At 48.8% G+C, this 16,684-nt stretch overlaps 1 non-coding gene across 1 annotated transcript; it reads left to right on the top strand.

The window, feature by feature from the left end:
* Nucleotides 1-2,980: 2,980 nt before the first annotated feature.
* On the top strand, nt 2,981-3,052 carry TRNAP-AGG (transfer RNA proline (anticodon AGG)). The gene has a single exon. It is a non-coding gene; the product is annotated as a tRNA-Pro (tRNA).
* The last annotated feature ends 13,632 nt before the right edge of the window (nt 3,053-16,684 follow it).

Below are 16,684 nucleotides of genomic sequence, written 5' to 3'. Positions count from 1 at the left end.
TTCTCGGACGATGATCGGTAGTTGTTGATCAAACGCAGGCAGGAAGCGATGAGATCAGATGTACAAGAAATATTTATAGGTAAACTTTTCTATATACATAGCAGGTAAAACAAATACATTACAAACTTGAACAATTGAGAAACAAAGTCTCACTCTTCGACTGTCTCAATGACTGTTAGAGCCCAGACTCGTTTTAACGTACATAGTACGGAGGCTCACTGATCTATCAGCAATCCTGATTTCAGCCAAGTCTGAGGGACAGCATGTCGTCCCGATTTTTATAGCCCAAATGTGCAAAGAAAAAAAAGGCGGTAGGGCCGTTGGCCCGTCCCACAGGTTCAGTTGCCAATCAGAGTCAACCGTTTGTTAAGCCATAACCCACAGGGATGGGCTTACTCTTAAAAATAAACATATTGAAAAACAAAGCTCTTTTCCTTCTTCCCCAAAACTCCGTTGCCCTCTCGTTTCTACGTAGTTAGTGACGGGCTCAGCAAAACACGCCAGGCCCGAACAAGTTATCGCTAGACCGCCTCAAATCCCAACGGCATCTAGGCCGCAAATGTCTCGGAAGCAGGGGCATCGACACCACGTAGTGCCGCTGTACTCAAAGTTTGGCCGTGTGGGAGACGGATGGCCCTCCTTGTCCTTCAAACTTATTGTCTACAAGACAAAGTTCTCCAAGTGCGCGTTTACAAGACGCCGCCGTCCGAATGCACTCTTCACGTGTGCACCACATCCCTACAGCGTGCACTGTAAGCTGGCCTTCGACACCACACAGGCAGTCGCACCCAACTACAAGGCTGGCGATTGCGTTCCGGACGCGCGGCACGGGGTCAAGGTTGCTAAGCCCTTCTTAACCTCGGCGGCACCTCCAACTAGTCAGGTACTCGGGCGCCAGAGCCACAATACCGTATACAGCGGTCCCTTTCAAGGCTGGTCTGTGTGGACTTGTGTGACCGTCGGCGGACTGCCAACACCCTGCGCACAATACCGACTTCCCGGAATCGGCACTCGCCCTCCTGGCGCCTGCCGCGACGCGTCACCCAACACCGCGCGGTCCGTGACCCCACATAACACAGAAACGGTTGCCCCGCTGACATGGGGGGGGGGGGGGGAAGTGCACCCCTCTCTATACACACAGCACGTGGCCGATTCGTGACACTTAAGAACACGAACAATCAGAGCGACCTTACAGTACACATAGCAAGAAGTATTCTGGAATGTTGTGACGCAATGCATGACCGCGTAGCTATGATTCAGCTAGATTTACATAAAGCGTTCGACAAAGTTGTACATGAAGTTCTGTTTTTATTGCTGGAGCACGTAAATGTTGGATCTGTAATTACTGAAGGTGTTAAAATGGTGTATCATGATTGCACAGCCAAATTAGTGATCAACAAAGAATTAAGTATGTCAATTCCTGTGCGGTCGAGTGTGAAACAAGGATGTGCGTTGTCACCTCTACTTTTTGCGATATACTTGGAGCCGTTTTGTTTACGTTTGTTTGCAACACCATGTATTCGAGGCTACACATTTTTCAGCAGTGAAGTTAAGGTCTTAGCGTACGCGGACGACATAGCCGTGTTTTGCACTGATGCTAGAAGCGTGCAGGAAGTTGTCAGTGTAGCTAAGGCGTTCTGCACAGCAACTGGTAGCGCGATCAGTTGGCCGAAATTCCTTGGATTTTGGCATGGCAACTGGCAGAGCACACCCGAGGTGTACTGTAATATGAATTGGACCGTCTCCCCCGGAAAGTACCTCGGTGCCCCGCTAATTACCTACCGCATTGCTGATGAATATTGGTCTGAGGAAAATAAACGCGTCAAAAATGCTACCGATAAATGGGGTGGCCATAACTTTTCAATGTTCGCAAGAGCTTCCGTTTGTAATATGTTTTTAATTGCAAAAGTGTTTTACGTGTTGCAAGTGATGGCCATGGCAAGAACTTCGGTTCAAAAAATCCACCGAGTGTTTGCGACCTTTATTTGGGGATCGCAATGAGAGCGCACAAGCCGGTGCAATTTGTTTCACAAGGTGAAAAATGGTGGGCTAGGGCTCTCACACCTGTTTTTCAAGCAGCTGGTGAGCAGATTCTTCTTTGTGCGGGACCAAACTGATGTGTTTTTGAGAACTGTGATCCAAGCACGATTGCAGGATTATCTATCTGACTTTGTCGTGTCATCTGTTTCTTTCGGAGCTGGACCGCTCAGTCCTTATTTGCGTGAAGTGGTTACTTCTGTACGCCTGCTCAAGGCAAGATTTTCATATGAATACTTGTGTGATGTCACGAAAAAGCGTTTGTATTCTGATATTCTCGATGTATTTTTACCATTACCGGTTTACCGAGCTGCCTACAGGCTAGGTCCTGAGCACGATGTGCTAAAGCGCGTTAAAAAAAATGCCAGTGAGACCCTCTGCTAAAACGTTCTTTTTTCAAATACATACCGACACTCTCCCTGTAAAGCCATGGTTACAAAGAAAAGGTCTTTTTGTACCTTGGTCGGTAAACTGCTTAATCTGTAATAAGCCGGAAACAATTGAGCATATTTTTATTGACTGCCATGACGCCGTATTTCTGTGGGACGTCCTACAAAGAACACTTAAAAAAGAATTGCCGATAAGCCCTTTTGGAATCCGGTTTCTTCCACGTGCAGAAACAGGGGAAGTACCGAGTGATATGCTAATGCTGCTTTGCATGCATAGCGTATGGAAGACGAGAATGGACATCAGGCATGGTCATATACAGGCTCACTCAGCAAGACACTATTTTGTTGAGAGCATTAGATACACACGCGACTTGTTCAGAGCACTATGTGAACCCCCGGAATGGCTTCCTGTACTAGACCAATTGGCTTCTGTGAAGCCCTTTTAAACACCTTACACTGGCCGAGCTGTGGCTGGTGTTTTTAGAATATTTGCATGTCGTGTATTTGATCTTTTTGTTTGCGTTTGCGAAAAGGCAATAAAGAAATAAAAAAAAGGCTCGTTGGTCTAGGGGTATGATTCTCGCTTAGGGTGCGAGAGGTCCCGGGTTCAGTTCCCGGACGAGCCCGTTATTATCTTTACTGTCAGTCGGCATATAAAGAAATGTTTAAATAAAACCGAAGAACATTATCCATTCTTTTTTTCAGTACGTTCCTATTCTCAGCACAAACGTGATCACAGATGCCCACTTCTTTGTCTTCGTTTTTGCAGACAGCCAAGCTGTTATGATGCTGTAAACGTACCGCAAATGAGAAGCAACGTCGGCTCGTTGGTCTAGTATTCCACTTCCGGCCACCACGGCGAACGGACGTGCAATCATGTGCTCCTATGGAGCGACTCAGGCGGGCGTTGCCCGCGGTAACAGGCTCAACGAAAACGACGATAGCGACTAGCAGATTGTTTTCCCGCAGCTGCCTACGGGTCGTGTCGCGTTGAACACCGTGTTTTACACGGCGACATCCGAGCGAGGCCCTTTAAGGTTGAAGATTTTCGTGACGCCCTGCGCCCTAGCGGACTGCTGCCCGAAGTCGTTGTGCTGGGGGCGTACCAGATAAACCATGTCTGGCCGGTCACCATGTGTGGCGCTGATGCAAAAAAGAGGCTGCAGGTCTTCAAGGAGCTTCAGGTGAAGGGGCGGCGTTTCCTCATCATCGACCCGCAGGACCGGACAGTGAAGTTGCGGCTTCACTGGCTACTTCACGGCGTTGACGACGAGGATGTGAAGACGGCATTTGCGGCATTCGGCAAGGTGCTGGAGGTCAGCCGGGATGCGCTGGCGCGTCGAAGGCGTCAGTGACAAAGGCTTCACGACGAGGACCGTGCTGTTGAACTTCAAGAGCGGTGTCACCGTGGATGACCTGCCCCATCAGATCCGGGTCACCGGTGAGCTGGCCTTGGTCGTTGGCCCTGGCCGGCCGATGCAGTGTTTGCGCTGCAAAGGAAACGGTCACGTACGACGCGACTCTAAAGTGCCATGATGTTCTCTGTGCCGACGTTTCGGGCATGTTGACGCCAAGCGTGAGCGCTCTTACGCCGCAGCGATAGGTCAGCCTGAGGGCAACAAGACAGCAGAGGAAGCCATGGACGTGGCTGAAGCTGAGGACGCTGCCAGAGGTATAGGAGACGTGGCCAATCTGCAGGAGACGACCACTACAGTGGCACCAGCTGCGGAGAAGACACACGGGCCCCCTACACCCGCGAATAAATATTCTAGAACACCGCCAACGGCAGAGAAAGACGTTGAGAAAGGGGAGTATGTTCCTCAAGTTGCTGTGGTCGGCGCACTGACCGACTGCAAAGACCAGACAGCTGACGGGGCCACCAATACATAGGTTGCTGGCGCGGCCGTCAAGCGACCACTGGAAAAAGAAGAAGACCTCAAAGGCAGCCATGAGGCAAACAAGACGGAGAGACTGCGTGCAAAGGCGCCTCTGTGGAGACGTTCCGGCTACAAGCCAATGCCCAACGTCGGGGCATGGAGGCAGGTCGGGGACAAACCGGCGCCGCAACAAAACGACACCGGGCAACCGGACAAGCACGGTGACGTCTAGTGGTGTGCTAGACGTTAAAGGTAAGCACCATGCTTCGGGTTTTCCTCTAACACCTATTGGTTAATGATGGCTTCCAACAGCCTTTGAGTTTCGCCACACTTGATGTGCGAGGACTGGGTGCCAAGAAAAAGCAGAGTCAGGCCTATCGACTCTAGGTGGACAAGGGGCTTGACGTGTTGGCAGTACAAGAAACAAAAGTGGAAGGGGTAGAGGAAACCGGAAGCATGGTGCTTCGTTTCACGTCAAAGTATTTTGTGGTTGTTTGCCATGACGTTGGAACATCCGCTGGCTTCATCGTTTTTGTTAAAGAGTTGCAAGGCCTTGTGATACAAAATTGTTTTTCATGTGTGTCGGGTAGGATTGTGTGGTGCGATTTATCGTTGGGCGAGCGTGACTGGCGGGTCATTTGTATTTATGCACCAAACGCGGATAAAGACCGAGCCAGTTTCTTTTCGGAGATTAGGAAGCATCTAAATGTCACGAAACAACTGGTTGTACTAGGGGATTTCAATTGCGTACTGAGTGGGAGGGATAGAGTGACGAAACAGAGACCGAACGACAAGAACACCGTATTGTTGGAAGAACTGATAGACGAGCATGATATTGCCGACGTGGCCGAATGTCTAGAAGGGGAACGCGAGGTGCAGTACACGCATTTTCAGAGCTCTAACCATGCTCGGCTAGACAGGATTTACGTGTCCCTTCATATCATACCTGCATGTAACATTTACACTGTATTGCCCGTTTCTTTCTCGGACCATTGCTTAGTGAAATGCAATGTGGATGAAAAAAAAAGATGTAATAGTTTTAAATGGCATCTGTGGAAACTTAACGCAACGCTATTACATGACGAGCACTTTATCCGTTTTGTGTCACGAGCAATAAACGATGTTAAATTGGACGGTAATAAGCAGATAGGCGTAGATTGGGAATTACTAAAACAAAGCTTTAAAATAAAGGCAATCGAAAGAAGCAGTGTCTTAAAATACCGAGAAAAGATGAGAGAGAACGGGCTGAAAAGAACATTGCGGAAAGTAACTGCGATGGAAAGCAAAGCGCCAGGTCTTTTTAAAGAAGACCTAATAAGGATAGAACGACAGCTGGAGCAATTCGAGGAGAACCGCTATTTTTTTTTCTTTATTGCCTGATTTTTGGTACATAACTTTTCACAAAAGACAACAATCACCGTAACGAAAACCAAAGTACAATATACATTTTCTGTGTGCGCTCGTATTCAACCAGTATCGTACTGGCCTAGTGTAATCGAAATTCTCGCAAATCCACGAACGGCTCTACTCTTGGGAGCCACTCGGGTGGTGCCTCTGTCGCTTTATGGAGAGCGACCAACCAGTGCATCTGTTCCCTGAAATACATCCGTGCAGGCCGCGCATCTTTATCAACATGGTATCCTGCCATTCTCGCGCGCCAAATACAGTGGAGGCCCAAGAGTATAATTAGATCAAAAAGCACGCCATCCTCATCATCTATGCTTAAGTAACGAATTCCATACGGGTCTAGTGGAAATTCTTTCTTTATTGTCCTCTGCAATACATGTCAGAAGAACACGCCTTCCCAACAGTTTAAAAAAACATGATTTATTGTCTCTGGCTGCTTGCAAATTAAACAGTGCGTTCCCCACGGTAAATATACCCCCTTTTCCTCCAAAAACTTCTTAACTGGTAATGTTCCCGTGTGTAATTTAAGAAAGAAGGTTTTTGTTGCTGGCTGAACCTGCATTTTCATTACTCTCTTTAAAACATCGCTGCTTGGGCCTCCACCGCACAAAGACCTGTACAATGGCACTGGGAAAAGAGCGTCACACAAAGCACAATACAGTTTCTTTTTCTTCACACCAGACAGGTAATCGTTCGAGAAGCGTACTTAAAGAAATCGGACACTCGATACAACTTCTTTGTAAAAACCTCAAATCCCTCCCGAAAACTCTTCGGTTGAAAACACATACTCTGGCAGCCGTCTACTCAGCCTCATTTGGCATACCGTGCGTAAGAAAGGGTTGGTTGCGTCCCTAAAGAACAAAACCCGGTTTACTAATCGCGGGACGCTCGTTCGAGCCAGAGCAGAAGCATGGGCCGTGGGGGAAACGTCCACGAAACGGGCGCTAGGTATCGAGAAGGCGCATGCACGGCGAAATGAAATAGAAGTGATTGAAGAGAATGGCCAAGAACTGAATGACCGGGAGAGCATCGCACGTGCTTTTGACCCGTATTACGAGCGGCTCTTTGCATACCAGCCGGTCGATATCGAAGCGTACAGAGAAAACTATCTTTCTCGTACACCGCAACTATCAGCCGAAACGAAGTCACTTCTAGGAGCACCCATTACGCATGCTGAAATAGAAAGTGCTATAGATAACCTGAGCCCTGATAAGTCGCCAGGTCCGGATGGTATTGGCGCGGCCTTTTATAAAGCGTTCAAGAACGAGTTGGTGCCTTTGTTGAAAGCGCTGTTTGACGGAGTTTTTGCTACCAACACATTACCACCGTCATTTTCTGAAGCCCATACTGTCCTTATTCCTAAGACGAACCAAAAAGCAATGTTGAGACTAGTCACGTCGTACAGACCCATTTCATTGACCAACACGGATTACAAAGTTTTAATGAAAGTTCTTGCAAGCCGATTACAGTCAATCATTAAGGATCTTGTAGGACCACACCAGACTTGTGGTATAAAGGGACGCACTGTCGCGACAAATGGAATCCATATGTTGCTGCCATTCTGCAGATAGATTTAGAAAAAGCCTTTGCTTTTGTCCCGCATGAAGTTTTGTTATTAGTTCTTGAGCACGTGAATGTAAGATCAATCATCGCTCATGGTGTAGTTCTGGCGTACCGGAACTGCTCAACACGGCTGATTATTAATAAGACACTGGGAGACCCCATTAAAATAGAACGTTCCGTGCGCCAGGGGTGTCCTCTCAGCCCGCTTTTGTTTGCCATCTATCTCGAAAGCTATTGTTTGGCAGTCATTCAAAACAGTAGCATAAAGGGCTTTAAACTCATGGAAGCCGAAGTGAAACTCCTGGCATATGCAGACGATGTAGCGGTGTGCTGTACAACTAAAGAAAGCATTACAGAAGTAACAACCATTGTTAAACATTTTGGAAACACAACGGGGAGCGTTGCAAATTAGAGTAAGTGTCTCGGTTTTTGGCATGGTGAATGGCAGTCAACACCGGAAACGTTCGCGAACATTAGATGGATTAAATCGCCTGCTAAATACTTTGGCGTTCCGCTCGAACATTACCGGCGGAATGAGGACTACTGGCTCGAAGAGGCCAAACGACTCAATGAAAGAGAGAGACAGAGGAAAGGGGAAAGGCAGGGAGGTTAACCAGAGGGGAAGATCCGGTTCGCTACCCTACGCTGGGGAAAGAGAGGAGGGGGAGGTAAAGTGATAACAAAAACAACAAATTGGAACGGTGCTCATCTCTCGATGTTTGCGAGAGCTACTGTATATAACCTGTTTTTAATAAGCAAAATATGGTACGTTATGCAAGTTTTCTGTTGCTCTCGTTTAAATATGCAAAGGATCAACAGAGTTTTTGGTGTGTTCATTTGGGCATCAGAATGGGAGAGGTGCAGCCGTACGAGAGTCAAGGACGGGGGCCTAGGCCTCTCACATCTTTTTGTGAAATAGCTAGCCAACCGGTTTACTTTCTTTCGAGACGTGCATGACCCCTTTCTGCGCACAATGTGCCAGTTACGACTGAGCAAGCATCTGCCGATGTACGTGGTGTGGAATTTAAGTATGCCTGGTGCTCTTCGAGGGTACCTAAGGGACGTCGTTGACAGTGTCTGTTTTCTGTCTGTACGCTTTCCTGATTATTATCTTTTTTAGGTGTCGCGGAAGAAATTGTACCGGGATATAGTTGACATGATTATGCCGGTTCCGATGTACAGAGCCATAAACAGTGGAGGACAGGGAAACAATGTGTTAAAGCGTGTTAAGAAAATGCAGGTGCAGCCAAGCGCTAAATCCTTTTTCTTTAAGTTACATACCGGAACTTTGCTGGTACGGGCCTTTCTGCAAGAGAGGGCACAAACTTGAAAGTGTGTCTGTGTATATTTACGTATCGCTTACTTAAAAAAAAATTATACCCTTTGTGTTTGCTACGTGAAAGTTCCGGCAATAAAGAGGAAAAACTCGTTGGTCTAGGGGTATGAATATCGCCTTGGGTGCGAGAGGTCCCGTATTCAAATCCCGGACGAGCCCGTTATTATTTCTCCTTTTACTGTCAGTCGGTATATGAAGAAGTGCTTACTTAAAACCGGAAAACATTATCGATTCTCTTCTTCAGTAGGTTCCTATTCTCTTCTCACCGCAAACGTGGTCAACGATGCTCAATTCTTTGTCTTCGTTTTTGCAGTGAGCCAAGATGTTACGATACTGTAAACGTGCCACAAATGGGAAGCAACGTCGGCTCGTTGGTCTAGGGGTATAATTCTCGCTTTGGGTGCGAGTGGTCCCGGGTTCAAATCCCGAACGAGGCCGTTATTATTTCACTTGTAACTGTAAGTCAGCATATAAATACATCTTTAAATAAAACCGAAGAACATCATCCATTTCTTCTTTCAGTATGTTCCCATTCTCTTCTGAGCACAAACATGACCAAAGGCGCCCACTTCTTTCTCTTCGTTTTTGCAGCGAGCCAAGACGTCACGATTGTGTATTCTGTAAATGTTCCACAAATGGCTAGAGATCTCGGCTCATTGGTGGATTCCACTTCCGTGCGCGAAAGCGTATGGACGTTTTTTTCAAGTGCTCCAATGGGGCGGTGATAGCGGCTCAGTTTAGCCGCGGAAACAGGGACGACATGGAAGACTGGCAGGACTACCAAATGATGTTGCCTCATTTGCCAAAATGTCGGATTGTTTTGAAAAGTTTTTTCTTTTTTTGCACGGTGACCTACGAGCAAGGCCGTACAGTGTAACATTACAGAGATGCAACATTACTGATTACATCATTACAGAGATAGCAGGAGGCACTTCCCCCCACCACATAATTCCCTTAACCGAGAAGATGCCGTCACGTGGCGACAGTTTCAAACTAATTCATTTCTCTGCCTCTATTATCTTCACCTCTTCTACCCCACACAATATCCCTCATACTGTCCCTGCTGTAGAGCAAAGCCCACAGTATATCATTGCGCCTGGGAGTGCCCACACCCTCCAGGTTACTCCCCTATTCCTTCACCTTCACCTACTTCCTGGGAGACTGCGCTGACCAGCTTAGGCCCGCAAGAGCAGCGACGGCTGATCCGGCGGGCACGCGGAGTGGCGCCAGCCAATGCGGCCCTGAACTAAGGGCTCCACCCTGCGAGGAAGTCACCCCATCTCAATACAAATAAATGCTTTCTCTCTCTCTATTTCTTGCTTCAGAAGTTGGTTAATTTATCTTTACTAATTATCTAATTAAGCAAAATACAAAAAATTGCGTGACACACTACATACAAAAGTGAGCAACATGCATATGGTCGCGTCGTCTTAGAGTGCATCGGCATATTTTTAAACTCTGGCTAAAGTTAGCTGGAACACCTTGTATAAGGAATAACGTAGGCATCGAAGGTGAAAATGTCGTTGCGTCAGATGCGGCATGGTTGCTTGTTCTTGACTTTTCGTAATGCGAAAGGGAATGGCGTGCTATCTCTATATATGCACCTAACATCGATTATGAGTGTGCTGTGTTGTTTGAAGACATAGAAGAATTGTTAAAGAGTAAGAAATACTTAATTGTGCGTCGTTATTTTAATTGCTTGTCTTTGGCAGAAGACCGAGCCGAGAGCACCCCTGTGTCAGATAAAAGTTCACGAGTGCTGGTTTCATTGCTTCAGGAATATTATTTAGAAGACCTTGGTTATTTATTGTTAAGAGGAAGCAGCCGTACCTATCCCCATTACCAAGGCGGAAGCTGTGCTAGGCTGGTAGGATCTGTTTTACAGTTGACCTTGCAAGAGACTATGGCCACTATGAAGTGAAACATGTGTCATTTAGCGACAATAGTCTTGTAATGGCTACACTAGGAAACAACTTGAGAAAAAGCCGTTTTAACTGAGCTTTGAGGAAATTCAATGAGGAACTTTTACACGGTGAGAAATTTATAGAGTGTGTAACAAAAAGATGAACGAATGACATCCAAAAAACCACATGGGTGGGCAGCTGAGTGGAAAACGTTAAGAACAACGTCAAGATGACTGCGATAGAAAGGGAAATCATTATTAGTCAAAAGCAAAAGTGTAATGAAAAATAACTCCAGTGCCAACTCGATTTTTTTATATGCGTGGAAACCAGCAATCCCGGCATGTACGTACATAAAAGCAATTCGCTAAGTGAAAAATTCGCAGTTCCGCCCGAAAGGCAAAGCACCGATTGCGATAGCAAATTAGTAGATAGCTGTATGAAGTAAGGATAGTATTCTTATCGGCCGCATAAACTTTTAACATTCGCTTAATTATTAAATTAACAATAATAGAACCCGCCGTGGTTGCTCAGTGGCTATGGTGTTAGGCTGCTGAGCACGAGGTCGCGGGATCAAATCCCGGCCACGGCGGCCGCATTTCGATGGGGGCGAAATGCGAAAACACCCGTGTACTTAGATTTAGGTGCACGTTAAAGAACCCCAGGTGGTCAAAATTTCTGGAGTCCTCCACTACGGCGTGCCTCATAATGAGAAAGTGGTTTTGGCACGTAAAACCCCATAATTTAATTTAACTACATGCACGGTTCACGTCCAGAAAGAAAGTGCGCTTGGAAGCATGTTGCAGCATGCCAGGACTTTTCAACCCCGAAGCTATCCAAGGAGCGGCAGGGTTCCCGCAACTAATCGAATTGTTATCGCCGTCATCGCCCACTCGATCTTCCGCGTCTCATTTTCAACACAGGTGCGCCGCTCGTAGTTTCATAGCATGCTGCACGGAACTTCCATGTGGGCCTCTTTTGCGCGACGTAGCTCAAGGGGAGAGTGTACAGCTTGAAGGCCATAAGTTCAGAGGGCGTTGGTAGGTCGCTCGCGCACGCGAGATTGAGCCGCGTTCGCTGGCTCACCCTTACATTCTTTCACTCATACAGAGCCTCACGGCAACGGCAGAAATGCGGCTGGAGTGTCCATGTAATTGCTATCGCAATAAACCAAACTAAAAGCAATTGCAACGGAAAAGTACAGAGCAGCAGTGATAAGGGCGCGAGCTGAGAAGATATGGCTGGGTGAAACGCCCAACAAGCAAGCGACGTGTGAAGAAAGAAAACAAAATGACATCAGCAGAAGTAAAATTAAGCAGGCATTTGTGGACTGTTGCAGCGAATTATTAGCGAATAAACGAGGCGAGAAAACTGGGCTGAGAACCGCGGTTTCTAATCTGATGCCTACGCTCGATAATGAAGGTAAGATGCGATTATATGAGCTGTTGGAATCGCACCGCTGGCACGAGTTGTTGGGGTCTCGGTGCTGACGCCCGTTATTGCCAATGGGTCGCAAGCCCCAAGGGTAGCGTTGGCCTGGCGGCCTGGGGCACTGGAAGCATCCGAAGGTCCCGGCAAAGCATGAGAAGACTGGTAACAGAACAACTTGTTTATTCTAACATAGCAAAAGAGCGGCCGGTCAGTTCGACCGAAGTGGAGAGACGAGAGAGCACGTAACTCAACAGTACAAATCGGAGCCTCTCTCTTGGCGTCCGGGGGCAGCTGCTCTTATACTCCCGGCGTCGCGGTCCAAAAGGGAAGGAGGGAAGGTCACGGGATGAAGGTCACGGGACGGCGCAGCAGGAGCCCACGACGGCGCGAACTGTCGGGCCGAGAGACCTGCTGAACCGAGTGTAGTGACGCATCGCCAACCCTCACCCACACGACGGCGCGAACAGTTGAGCCGAGAGACGTCCAGGCTCCTCATTCGGGGAACTCCGCTCCCCGGCTGCCGCGCTTTGACAAGCGAGGGCACACACACACGCACACACGAAGACACGTGGCACTGAAACACGCCTGGACACGCTTGGCGGGTAGGCGTTGCGGCGGCGTCGAACAGGCCAAAATGTCCGCCGCTTTGAACAAAGCCCCGGCGTCCGTTGCATCCGCGCCGGCATTACCGCGCGTTGTAGGCGAAACGTAACAGACCGCCCCGCCGGGGGAAGGAGATCCCGAAGGTCAGGGGACTGCATCCGCTGTCCGGAGGGATGTCGCTCGATGATGTTCATAACCGAAGTTGGGCGTCCTTGGGCGTTTCTTGAGCGCAGCGCACAGAGAAGGCCTCGTTCTCACGTTCAGGTGCACACAGGACACTGCAAAGTGACTTCGGGAGAGTTGACATTTTTGTTCTCGTTTCCGGCAAGCGTTAGAACCACGCCAAAAGTCAACCGCTCAGTCAGCAAGCACGGCACAACCCTCACTAAGCCCTGCCAGGCTCTTTCCCCTTTTATACTGCTGCCTAGTTCCTTACAGTAGTTTAGCAGCACTCAGAACGCGTCCACAAATCGGAAAATTGCACTAGAAAGCACATCATCACTTTGAAACACTACACAAAAGCAATAGGTTAAAAATCCTGCCTCAGGAAGAAAAACATCAGTAACAAGCAATTTTGAGGCTGATTCCCACGTTAGGGGCTTCGACTTAAGCCATCGGCGTTACCGTTGAGACTCCCCTTTTTGTAACGCACCTCAAAGGAATATTGTTGCAAAGCGAGGCTCCAGCGCAGGAGGCGGCCATTTTTGGGAGAGATGGTCTGCAGCCATTGGAGAGGGCAGTGATCCGTTTCAATGATAAACCTCGAGCCGGCTAGGTAACATGACAATTTCTGAACGGCCCACACGATACACGCACACTCTTTCTCGGTGGCGCTATACGCCTGCTCACGACTGGTCAGCTTACGACTAGCATACAGGACGGGGTGTTCTACTTCTCCATTTTCCCGTTGGCACAGTACAACGCCCATGCCTCGCTCACTAGCATCACACTGAACAACGAACCCTTTTGTGTAGTCGGGCGATCGTAGCACAGGCTGGCTTGTTAGGGCGCTCTTTAGGGCGCTAAAAGCTCTTTCCTTCGTCTCATCCCAGACGACTGTTTGCGGCTCTGTCTTTCTTAGAGCATCCGTCAAGGGAGCCGCGATATCAGAGTACCTGGGGATGTACCTCTGATAGTAGCCGGCGACACCTAAGAACGACCAAATATCGGTCTTCGTGCGCGGTTGCGGGAAGTCTCGCACAGCGGCCACCTTTATTTCAGAGGGGCGGCGACGACCCCGACCAATCACGTGTCCGAGGTAGACAACCTCGGCCTGTGCTAACTGGCACTTGGGAGCCTTGACTGTCAAGCCCGCATCACGCAGGCGGGTTAGCACTGCCCGCAAGTGCGCCATATGTTCAGGCCAGGATGCGGAGAATATCGCTACGTCGTCTAGATACGGTAAAGCGAATTCTTGCTGTCCCCGCAACACTTTATCCATGAGGCTTGAAAAGCAGTATGGCGCGTTCTTCAAACCAAAACTCAAAACTTTAGGACGGAATGTCCCCATTGGTGAAATGAACGCCGCATACCTACTAGCCTCTTCTGTAAGTGGAACCTGCCAATAACCCCTGACAAGATCTAGGGTGGAAATAAACTGAGCGCTACTCACTCTCTCAAGGCGCTCCTCGATGTTAGGGATCGGATAAATTTGATCCTTAGTGATGGAATTAAGCCTGCGGTAGTCGACGCAAGGACGAGGTTCCTTGCCCGGTACCTCAACTAAAATCAAAGGGGAGGTATAATCACTCTCACCCGCTTCAATAACACCGAGCTGTAGCATTTTCTTTACCTCAGCCTCCATAATATCGTTCTGGCGGGGTGACACCCGGTACGCCTTGGATCGTACTGGCTCTGGGGAGGTAAGTTCTATGTCATGAGTAAGGACAGAAGTCCTACCAGGCCTCTCAGAGAACAGACCTTGAAACTCTTGTAAGAGCTGGTGTAGTTCTGTTTTCTGCTCAGGCGACAGCGATGCTTTCCTTATTAAGTCACTAATGACTTGATCGGTGTCTTTCCTGTTCGTCACTGAGCCTAGTCCCGGAAGCTCGACCTGAAGCTCTTCTAACTTTCCCGCATCGGGAATTTCCTCTCCAGTATCTGGTGCCTTTAACGCTACAGGCTCAATTTTATCCCGTTCGGGCGTGCTCTGAATACCAGCTTGCTGCGCCTCTGACCCTTTTTCATCGTTCAACAACGTCGGCCCCGCAACTACCGCCTTTGCAGCGAGCTCCCGAACCTTCGATCTGGTTAAGGCCTGAACGCTAGCCTCACCAAACAAAAGCCCCTTCTCGCGCAGGAGGTGATCGGACCTGTTCGAAAATAGGTACGGGTACTGGGGGGGCAGCATAGATGACACTGCGGCCTCCGTCTCAAGTGCTCCGAAAGGTCCTTCAATAAGCACTTTTGCTACCGGCAGACACACGCTATGAGCTTCCACTGCTTGCTTGATCCATGCGCACTCGCCCGTGAACATTTCGGGTTCTACGTAAGAGGGGTGAACTACATCCATTGTAGCTGCGGAATCGCGAAGCACTCGGCACTCTTTCCCGTTCACGAGGAGGTCTCGCATGTAAGGCTCGAGAAGCTTCATGTTCTCGTCAGTGCTGCATATAGACAAAAACACGACTTGTGTTTTTGTTTCTGGACACTGCGCCGAAAAGTGACCCGGCTTCTGGCACGTATAACAAACGCGCGCTTGCCTCGTCTCGAACCGCTTTCTGCGTTCGGCTTCGGTTGCCGCCGTCTCCTTACGTTCGGTCGGACTGCTTTCACTCGCATCCGCACTACGTGTATCCCCCTTTGCTCTCATGGGTGTGAACTTCGGCCTCTCCAACTTGGAGCCAAATTCACCCTTTTGACCGTCCTTAGCTCCACGAGCCCGACGCGTCACAAACTCCTCGGCTAACTCAGCGGCTCTAGCCACCGTACTAACGTCTGGCCTATCCAAGACCCAGTACCGCACGTTCTCAGGTAACCGACTATAAAACTGTTCTAGCCCGAAACACTGCAGAACTTTATCATGGTCACCAAACGCTTTCTCTTCTTTGAGCCACTCCTGCATGTTTGACATAAGCCTGTACGCAAACTCTGTATATGACTCACTTCTGCCTTTCTCATTTTCCCGAAACTTCCGACGGAACGCCTCCGCTGACAGCCGGTACTTTTTTAGCAGACTCGATTTCACTTTGTCGAAATCCTCTGCCTCCTCTCTCTCCAAGCGAGCGACTACGTCGGCCGCCTCGCCGGGTAGCAAAGTGAGCAAGCGCTGTGGCCACGTTTCCCGAGAGAACCCCTGCTTCTCGCACGTTCGCTCAAAGTTAACCAGGAACAAACCAATGTCCTCTCCAAGCTTAAACGGCCGCATCAGGTCAGTCATTTTGAACAATACTCGTTCTCCTGCACCGTGTGCCTGACTTCCATTACGAGCGCGTTCCATCTCTAACTCGAGACGCTTCATTTCCAAAGCGTGTTGACGGTCGCGCTCTCTTTCTTTCTCTTGTTGCTCTCGTTCTATCTGTTCTTTACGTTCGCGCTCATCTTTCTCTTTCTGTTCTTTAAGTTCGCGCTCCTGTTTCTCTTTTTGCTCTTTAAGTTCGCGCTCCTGTCTTTTTGCCGTCTCCCTCTCCTCAATGGTCTCAAGGCATTCCGACAGCTCGTCATCCTCAGCTTCTAACTCAAGAATAGCCCTTAGCAGTTCTGGTTTTCTGAGTTTGTCTGAGACATCCAGACCCAACTCTCTTGCAAGCTCCAGCAATTTCGGTTTGCGCAACGACTTCAAATCCATGGCTGCTCTGAATGCTGCTTTCTCTACTGCCTACTATTGTCTTGCCGCAAACTAACCCGGTAGCAACGACAACCACAATTACCAGCTCTGTTTCTAACACTAACAAAAGCCTGGCAAAACTCAGAAGAAGAAAGTCCCGCACTCACCAAACCTCGCAGCCAAGACTTCAGCGCAGTCGTTCCGCTGCAGGCAACCAGTCGTCACACAGGGCTCGTTGCGCTGCTCCCGGATGGTCGTTGTGCTGCTCAGCATACAGTCAACCGCATCTCTTCGCTGCTGGCCTCCGTTGTCGCGATCTCACCGCTGGCAACCAGATGTTAGAATCGCACCGCTGGCACGAGTTGTTGGGGTCT

This window comes from Dermacentor andersoni, chromosome 1 (assembly GCF_023375885.2).
Source record: "Dermacentor andersoni chromosome 1, qqDerAnde1_hic_scaffold, whole genome shotgun sequence".
NCBI lineage: Eukaryota > Metazoa > Arthropoda > Arachnida > Ixodida > Ixodidae > Dermacentor > Dermacentor andersoni.
The sequence above is the reverse complement of the archived record's forward strand: the minus strand, read 5'-3'. Positions and strand labels throughout refer to the sequence as shown.